The sequence below is a fragment of the Prunus mume genome, linkage group LG8, assembly GCF_029339155.1.
Source record: "Prunus mume cultivar Tortuosa linkage group LG8, ASM2933915v1, whole genome shotgun sequence".
NCBI classification, from domain to species: Eukaryota; Viridiplantae; Streptophyta; class Magnoliopsida; order Rosales; family Rosaceae; genus Prunus; species Prunus mume.
The window spans coordinates 18,936,735-18,945,851 of record NC_142705.1 but is presented as its reverse complement, the minus strand read 5'-3'; the positions used below and the strand labels follow the sequence as shown (position 1 = coordinate 18,945,851).

General features: G+C 34.9%; 1 pseudogene; it reads right to left on the bottom strand.

The window, feature by feature from the left end:
* Positions 1-2,868: 2,868 nt before the first annotated feature.
* On the bottom strand, positions 2,869-3,990 carry LOC148914953 (uncharacterized; annotated as a pseudogene).
* Positions 3,991-9,117: the final 5,127 nt, after the last annotated feature.

Below are 9,117 nucleotides of genomic sequence, written 5' to 3'. Positions count from 1 at the left end.
TGATTGGAAGATGTGGCTACCAACGTTTGTTTCGTTGAACGCCATGAGATTGTAGTTCCTCCACATGTAAACACATACCCAGTTTGTGAGCTTCCTTGATGTGGATCAGAGAGGTATCCTACATCAACATATCCAACAATGCTAGGTGGAATTGGTCGATTCACTGGAATAGAATAAGCCCATGTCTGTTGTCCCACAAAGATATTGATCATTTGATGCCGGTCCAATGTCGGCTTGTTGGAGCAGAGTTGTATCTTGCTAACAAATTCACTGAAAATGCTATGTCTGATATGGTACATTGTGCTAAGTACAATAAAGCACCTATTGCACTAAGATATGGTACTTCTGGGCTAAGAACCATTTCATCATCCTCTTTTGGACGATATGGATCTTTCTTAGTGTCAAATGATCGAACGAACATTGGAGTGCTAAGTGGATGGGCTTTATCCATGCCAAACCGCTTCAATACTTTTTCAATATAAGTTGATTGATGCACCAAATTCCATTAGCACTGTACTCAATTTGTAAGCCAATACAATATTTTGTCTTTCCAAGGTCTTTCATCTCAAATTCTACTGGAAAGTATGTTTCCACATAATCAATTCCAAGCCTTTGTGAAAAACCTTGCGCAACAAGTCGCGCTTTATACCTCGCGATCTCATTTTTCTTATTGCGCTTTCTTGTAAATACCCACTTGTAACTAATTGGGTTGAGTTGGAACAATAGGTCCAAAAACACTCCTTTTTCGCAAAGAATTTAATTTTGCCTGGATTGCATCTTTCCATTTAGGCCAATCTTGCCTCTGTGTGCATTTATCAATAGAGCACGGCTCAATATCATCATCTTTTATGATCTCAATAGCCGCTAAGAATGCAAATATATCATTGATAATCATCTCGTTTTTATTACACAATTCATTGGTGGATGTATAATTTATGGAGATTTCTTGACTTTCAAGTACCGCTGCCACTTTAGGGGCACTTGTCTCACCAATAACATTTTCTGTTTTAGGAAGTACCTATCCCTTTTCGGGGGCATTTGAATTATGAATTATGGGCTCTCCATTTATTTCATTTGGATTCATTTTGGCCATCAACCTCCTCTTTCGAGGGACCGAGTCCTTTGAGCCTAGTGGTCTGTCACGCTTCAGGAGTGCAATAGATGAATTATTTGCTGGCACATTGTTTTGCCCATTATGGACATCAATCCTTGCAAGTGTATTTGCAGCTGGGATATGTGATTTCGTCACCTTTGTTGCATCATTAAATGCATCTGGCATCTGATTTGCAATACTTTGAAGGTAAATGATCCTTCTCATTTCGTTTTCGCATTGAGCGGTACGAGGATTGAGATGAAACAAAGTAGGTACATCCCATGATATTTCACGTCATTCTTTAGGAATGAGTTTGCCTTGTTGTTCTTTAGGAACATATTTTTCTCCCCCCAATGGTGGGCAAATTGTCTCATCAAAATGACAATCCTTAAACCATGCAGTAAAGATATCACCCGTTAGGAGCTCCAGATATCTGATGATAGATGGTGAATCAAAACCAACATAAATTCCCAATCTGAGTCCAGGGTCCATCTTAGTACATTGTGGTGGTGCAATGGGCACATGTACTGCACAACCAAAAACTCATAAATGTAAAATGTTTGGTTGATTACCCAACACGAGTTGTATTGAAGAATATTGATTGTTGGCAACGGGCCTCAACCTCAGAAGTGATGTTGCATGTAAAATGGCATGTCCCTAGGCAGAAATTGGCAATTTTGTCTTCATTAGCAAGGTGCAAGCTATCAATTGAAGATGCTTAATTAAAGCTTCTGCCAAGCCATTTTGATTATAAACATGAGGAACATGATGTTCAATGTTAATGCCTAGTGACATGCAGTAGTCATCAAAAGTCTGAGATATAAATTCAGTAGCATTATCGAGTCTGATTGAATTAATGGGATAATCAGGGAATTGGGCTCGTAATTTAATTATCTAAGCCAAGAGCCTAGCAAATACCATATTCCGAGTGGACAAAAGGCAAACATGTGACCATCGGGTGGATGTATCAGCCAAGACCATAAAGTACCGAAATGGTCCACATGAAGGATGAATAGGCCCACAAATGTCCTCTTGGATTCTTTGTAAAAATGATGGGGATTCAACATCAACCTTTGGTTGTGATAGTCTAATCACCAACTTCCCATGTGAACAAGCTTGGCAAGAGCTGTCACTTGATAACATAATGTGTTTTGTCAACAAGGGATGTCCTTTAGAGCTAGTGATGATCCTACGCATCATGATGGATCCAGGATAACCCAACCAGTCATGCCAAAGCTTAAAAGTATTTGAGTCAATGAACATCAAGTCCATGACATTATGTGCCTCAATTGTCCGTATGGTTGTATAGTACAACCCTGATGAGAGCGCACAAAGTTTCTCCATTATACACTTCTGGGTATCACTGGAGATAATGCAAAGATATTCCATATTTTCCTCATTTTTTGTTTCAACATGGTAGCCATTCAAATGTATATCTTTAAAACTCAACAAATTCCTTCTGGAGTTAGATGAATATAAAGCATCTTGAATTGACAGTATTGTTCCATTTGGTAACATAACTTGGACTATTCATGAGCCTTCAATCAGATCTGCAGGGCCTGATATGGTTGTCACCTTTGCTTTTATAAGCATCAAGTTTGAGAAATACTTTCGATCTCGAAGGATCATATGAGTAGTCGCACTGTCTGCGAGACAAATATATTTGCTAGAGTTCTTGTTTTGGCAACATCCATAATTTAAATCCATGCCTTCAAATAAATAAAATAAGCTGAATCAATAAACAATTATTCAATGTAAAGAAAAACGTTGCCACTTTTATTGTATTGAAATGAAAGCAGTACTTCAGATAATACAAATGGTACATAAAGGAATTTAGTCTAATTCAGACCCATAAACTTCATTCCCTCTTTCAATAACAAAATCGGAAACATCCAGATACGTCATGTCTAACTGACGCGATATTTCTGATGGGCCATCTGTGGCTGGCGGATCTGGTATAACATGATCAATGTAATTTGTCTCCACTTTCTTGTTCTTAAGTGAGGATTGATAGAGATTCACCAAATGCTTCGGCGTACGGCATGTACATGCCTAATGTCCCTTTGCACCACATATGTGATAAGCGCCTTCAACATTTCTAGGCACATGGCTTGTCTGTGCTTTCCCCTTATTCTGAGATGCATTTTTGTCACTCGTGGATGGATTGCTCCTTGGACCTAAGCCATATGAATGGGCACCACGATCTTTTCTATTTCCTTGCCCGGCCACACTTGCCTCATCGTCCATGTCTGTGGATACTGCCATGAGATGACGTGGCATTCACTTCCTGAGATGCAGCATTTATTTGGAAGTGGTGTTGAGCCTGTTGGGCGAGATTGGTGATTTTTCAATAAACGCTCATTGTTCTGTTCAACCAACAAAAGGCAAGATACCAGTTCTGAGTACTTTGTAAAACCACTATGCCTGTATTGCTTCTACAGGAGCGCATTTGAGGCATGAAAGGTACTCCTAGGTTTCTCAAGCATATCCTCTTAAGAGATATTTTCACCACATAATTTCATCAGGGAGGTAATTCTGTGCATTGCTAAGTTGTATTCAGATACTGACTTGAAATCTTGGAATATCAAGTGTGTCCACTCATATCTGGCTCTTGGGAGGGTCACCGTCTTCTGGTTATTGTATCTTTCACATAAGGCTTTCCACAGAACCAATGGTTCATCGACCATCACATATAGGCTTTTCAACGCTTCATGAATGTGACGACGAAGAAAAATCATAGCCTTTGCATTTTCCTCATGTGATGCATCACTTCCATCTACAATTGTTTTTCCAAGGCCATTGGCACGCAGATGGATCTTGGCATCCATGAACCACGAAAGATAGTTGTCCCCAGAAATGTCCAAGGCAGCAAATTCCAATTTTGCCAAGTTTGCCATCTTCAAAGAAAATGAGATGCATTAGAATTTGCAATAATCTTCAATCTTAATATATTTTTGAACTTCAGGCTAAAATTATCTTGCATATTTTACCCAAAACTTTAGGCTTGGGATATGGGACATTAAGCCATTTATTAATAGGAACTTCAGGCCCTATAATTGTTTGAGGAACTTTAGGCCCTCGTTATTCATGTATATTAATTGATGATAAAATTAAAGTGCTATAAATAAATTTGTTGGTATGAACGATAAACCCACACCATAATTTAAATAAAAGTAAACGTGTGATAAAGTAAATTCATAAGGTAAATTGCTTCTTGTATGGACGTTAATTCTGCACTATACTTTAAATAAAAGAAAATGTGCAATAAAGTAAATGTGCTGGTATGGGCACTGATTCTACCCCATACTTTTAAATAAAAAGAAAAAGGCAGTTGTGCGGATGATAAACTCGCGCCACACTTTTAAATAAATACTGCTGTATATGGGTAATAAACCTACACCATACAGTAAATGCGGGGATAAAACTACCACCTAATATATATATATATGAAGTATATAACATATTATGTATTGTGGGCAATATAACTGCGCCACTATTCAAGATATAACAAGATGGGTTTTAAGATCACACCATCATTTTTATTACGATAATATGTGTTACAACGTGATAGGTAATGAAATTACACCACCATAAAATAAGAGGATAGGGTATAAAACCGCACCTTTCCAATTACAGTACGAAAAAATAAATTAAACAAACATGGATGAAACAACATAAAAATTGTGAAAATACAAAAAAGAAAGTTTGCATGTCGTCGTTCTAGTAAAGTGAGAGGAGACAGAGAAATAACCACATACTGTTGAGCTGGGAAAATTTAGAAGTAAAGAGGAGAGACTATCGTGCTAATAACGTGTCATAAAAATAAAATAATAGAGTATGAAAAGTACCACTGAATATTGGGAGTAGAATTGTATTTGCTCTTGTGATGTTTACACTGATAGAATTTCCTCTCAGATAGAACTCACTCTCTTTTGATTCCTCTCACTCTTCCTTTCTTTCCTCTTTTCTCCTTTGGTGTGTTCTACAATTGAATGAGCCATCCTATTTATAGGCAAATTGGATGGCTTCATTACCCAACATCATCATTTAGCTTTTGACTATTATTTCTTTCTTTTCTTTATGTAGGCTTCACCACTTTCTTTACAACATATATTATATATGATATAATTGTGGGAGCAAATATTTCAATCTCCAATCATGAGATGACACGTGGATAAGAAGATCATCTCCTAGGTCAATTAATTAAGTCATTTATTTGGCAATACAATTGACATAAAAAATAGGGATATTATCTTTATTTAAAGAGATAATATCACTAATTAAGATATTATCCTTATTTGGAGATCTCATCAGCAAATTAGTAGATTTGATCCTAATCAAATCCCTAATGGACTCAATCTCTACAATTTGGGGAAAAAATAAACTCCTTCCAAATAGTGTTTATTCTTTGCAAAACTCTAGCACGAAAGGAGCCTATAAATACGCAACTACACCAAACATTCAAGGTAATATGAGAACCGAGAAAATACCGGAAACTCTCCATCTCTTTGTTTCCCTAACCTACGGTGCCACCACCGTTGCCGGCCACACCACTCTCTTCTCTCCATATTTTACATACATGGCTCCTGCCGCCGGGTTCACACCATATATAAATCTCCGTACCTTTGTTTAGCTATTGTTTCTCCTAGATTCAATTTACCTAACTTAGGCATCAGAGGGGCCTTTGATCAACAACCCTGGGGTGTGGTCTATTTACTCCGGTCTTTTTTACAAGAATCGAGGAAGAGAGAGAAGGAAGATCAAAGGTTGAAGAATCCACAAGCGAATATTCTCTCGTGAGGATTTTTGCACAAACAATAATATTATAGTATATTGGGTTAGTTTTAGGATATTTACCCTTAAAATAAAATAAAATATTATATTAGGTTAACTTTCTTCTACTCATCTCTCTTAAATCTTCTAGGTCAGTTCATGACACTTGCACTAAAAACTCCTAAAGTTTTAACCTTTCTTTCTCTTCGTCTTCCCCTTTTGTTTAAGCTTTGTGAATCTTTTATTTACCTCATATTTTTAATGTATGAGTTGGGTACTTTAATATTGCACTTTATGAACTCGTTATTTTTCTATTTCTTTTCTTTGTTGGAATATAAATTATCACTTTTTAAGTCTTTAATAGTGTACATGATGAAATTAGTATTTAACCAATTTAAAATATGAAATTCATGATAATTGTGAAGAGAAGAAAAATTTTATAAAGGGCCCCTTCTAATGTGAAATTCTGGCTCCGCCACTAGATAGAAAGTTGGCACATTCATAGTAAAACTAAAGTTTGGGTGTGACATTATCAAAAACATACCAACCTTATTTTTATTTTTATTTTTTTTAGTACAAGCGATAATCTAAATTACAAGAAAGAGAATTTCTCAGACACACTACCAAGATGCCATGAATGTTCAAATCTTAGTCGGCATTTGATATCTACAATCATTTTGGAGGTCATTCCACCTCCAATCCAATGTAACATGAATTCTTCTTGTATAATTTATTGGGTGCATAAGCTACAAAATTATGTCCATGTACAGCTAAAGCTCTTAAACAGGCATAAAGTTCTTCAACTTAAGCAATAAAACATGTTACGCATAAATTTCTTATTACTTTACAATCATACACTTGTTATTTATTGTCAATATGTTATGCCTCAGTTGGTTGAACTCTTTCATCTTCATTCATGCGAGCAGAGATTTGAAACATTTAGGCACCCAATGAATATTTGTGTAAGCCCCTCTCCCACAATCACTTGTTCTAAAGAAAAATTCACTTGTTATTTATTACTTCACAAAACCACCATGGAATGGATTGCCCCAACTGATATTTGTGTCGTCCATCGCTGCAAGTTGTCATTTCATATAAGGACAAACTTGTAATTCAAATTATAATCTGAGTGAGACAGTGGAATTACAAATTTTGTGTGGAATTTAGTTTGTTAATATTTTATTTATGGTCCTGATAAATGTAGTTTGCTAATATTTTATTATGAGTTAAACTGTAACAATGGTTCCTAATTATACTTCTGTTTGCATTTTTGTCATTATACTTCTGTTTGCATTTTTGTCATTGAATTTCAATAATAGTTATTGTGGTCCTTAAACTTGGGCCACATTGCACTATTTATCCTTAATGTCAACAACTTGGTGGAACTAGCATGAGGGCTACCTAGCCTTTTTTTAAATTAAAATATACTACATGTGGATTAATGTGATCCACACCATAAAAGTTTTGTAATCCATCCAAGTGTAGCTTATTAACCCATTGTCCACTAAACATTGTAGGCCTATAATCATTAATTTGTTTGCTGAATTAAAAAGCATAACTCCTTAGTAAACACTAATGACTTTAACTCTCTACCTTTTCATATTTTCTCCTGATGTTTCCTTAATTTGTCGTCAATATTCATGTTAATGGTCATCATATCGCCTTTTACAAATTAGCTAGCCTAGGAGTGGGCACATTGCGGTTTAGATGGAGAATGAGTTTCTAACATATTCTATGATTGTCTACAATGAAAAGAACTTGTTGAGAATATCAATTTGGATGCAATGACAATTTTTTTTTTTTTTTTAATTCTCTCAAGAATCATAGGGCCCAACTTGAATGGGTCTTTCAATTATGTTGTTGGATATATTTTAATTTTGATAATATGTGTATTTTTATTGCATTTAATATTTATTTATTTTATATTAAAGCTTATTGGAAATTAGTCAATGTAGCAATGAACTATTGTGATTTATATGATATACCTTTATTTCTAGAAACATTATATAAATTGTAAGTACAAAAAAAAAAAGGACATTTTGGAAAAAGCCAAATGAGAGATCAATATTTTGAAAAGAAGCCAAAATGGACAAAAATGCCCTTATTTATTTTTGGATTTCCTAAGGAATCCTTTACATTTGCATATCTTTGGTTTGAAAGTTGAGGCGTTTTTCTGTTTTTTTGGGAAAAGTTTTGGCTTTTTCCAAAGTGAAAGTTTTTTGTGGCTAAAACCTAAATTTACTTTTAAAAAATTATTAGTTAAGTTAATAACTTTAGTTAGTCCACCCTTAGTCTATCCATTGAAAAATTCATGGTTCCGCCCTTACATATATTAAAGATGGGAGGTAAAATTCTTCACAAAAACCTTTGTAATTTGAATATGGTGAATAGTGGAATTTATTTTATGTAAAATCAATTAATTCACAAAAGGAATAACTTTGTGTAAAAGAGTGAATTATTTGTATGTACTTAGTAGTGAACAATTGTAGTGTATAATGCCAGTTTTATCATGAATTATACATGAAAGTAGTACCTTTAATTTTTCATCTAAAAAAATTTGGAGACGTGTACACGTTTACCCCTTGGAATAAAAATCATACGTCACTGGATTTTTCATCAGCCCATGTTAAAGTTTAGAGTGAACCTAAATTTGCAAATAACATGTCAAAGTCTAGAGTGAACCTAGATTTGCAAATGTGAATTAGTTTAGTGTACCCACCTTTTGCACTCGAACTCAAATTCCCGACCACCACAAAATAAAGTAGTTTAGAATTTTTTTTTATTGAAAAAAAAAACTTAAATTTAAATAACTCAAAGAGTGCCACGTCATTTGGTGAACATATTTGGTGTTTGCTGGATACCCGCATAAAACAAGGTTATAATAGCAATTTCATTTTTATGAGAGAATATAAGGAGCAATTTTTTGGGTACTCGGGCTATGTGGTGATATGACTGTCACACTAAAGAATTACTATGTTCAAATACAATATATCTATGAGAAACTCCAAGGTGAAAGCGTCACATGTGGTGTTACCAATTCAATCATGTTACGACATGTATAGTTATTTATTTCCGTATTACCTATCGAAAAATAAAAGATAAAAGAAAAAGAACAAAATTGAACAAAACTAAAATTCTATGAATTTATCATGTCTTCAAGTTAAGCAGATTTTCGAAATGTAATCATGGTTATGGGTATCCATCACATCCACTGGTTCAAGAGTACTACCAAAATCAGTGCAAAGAAATGC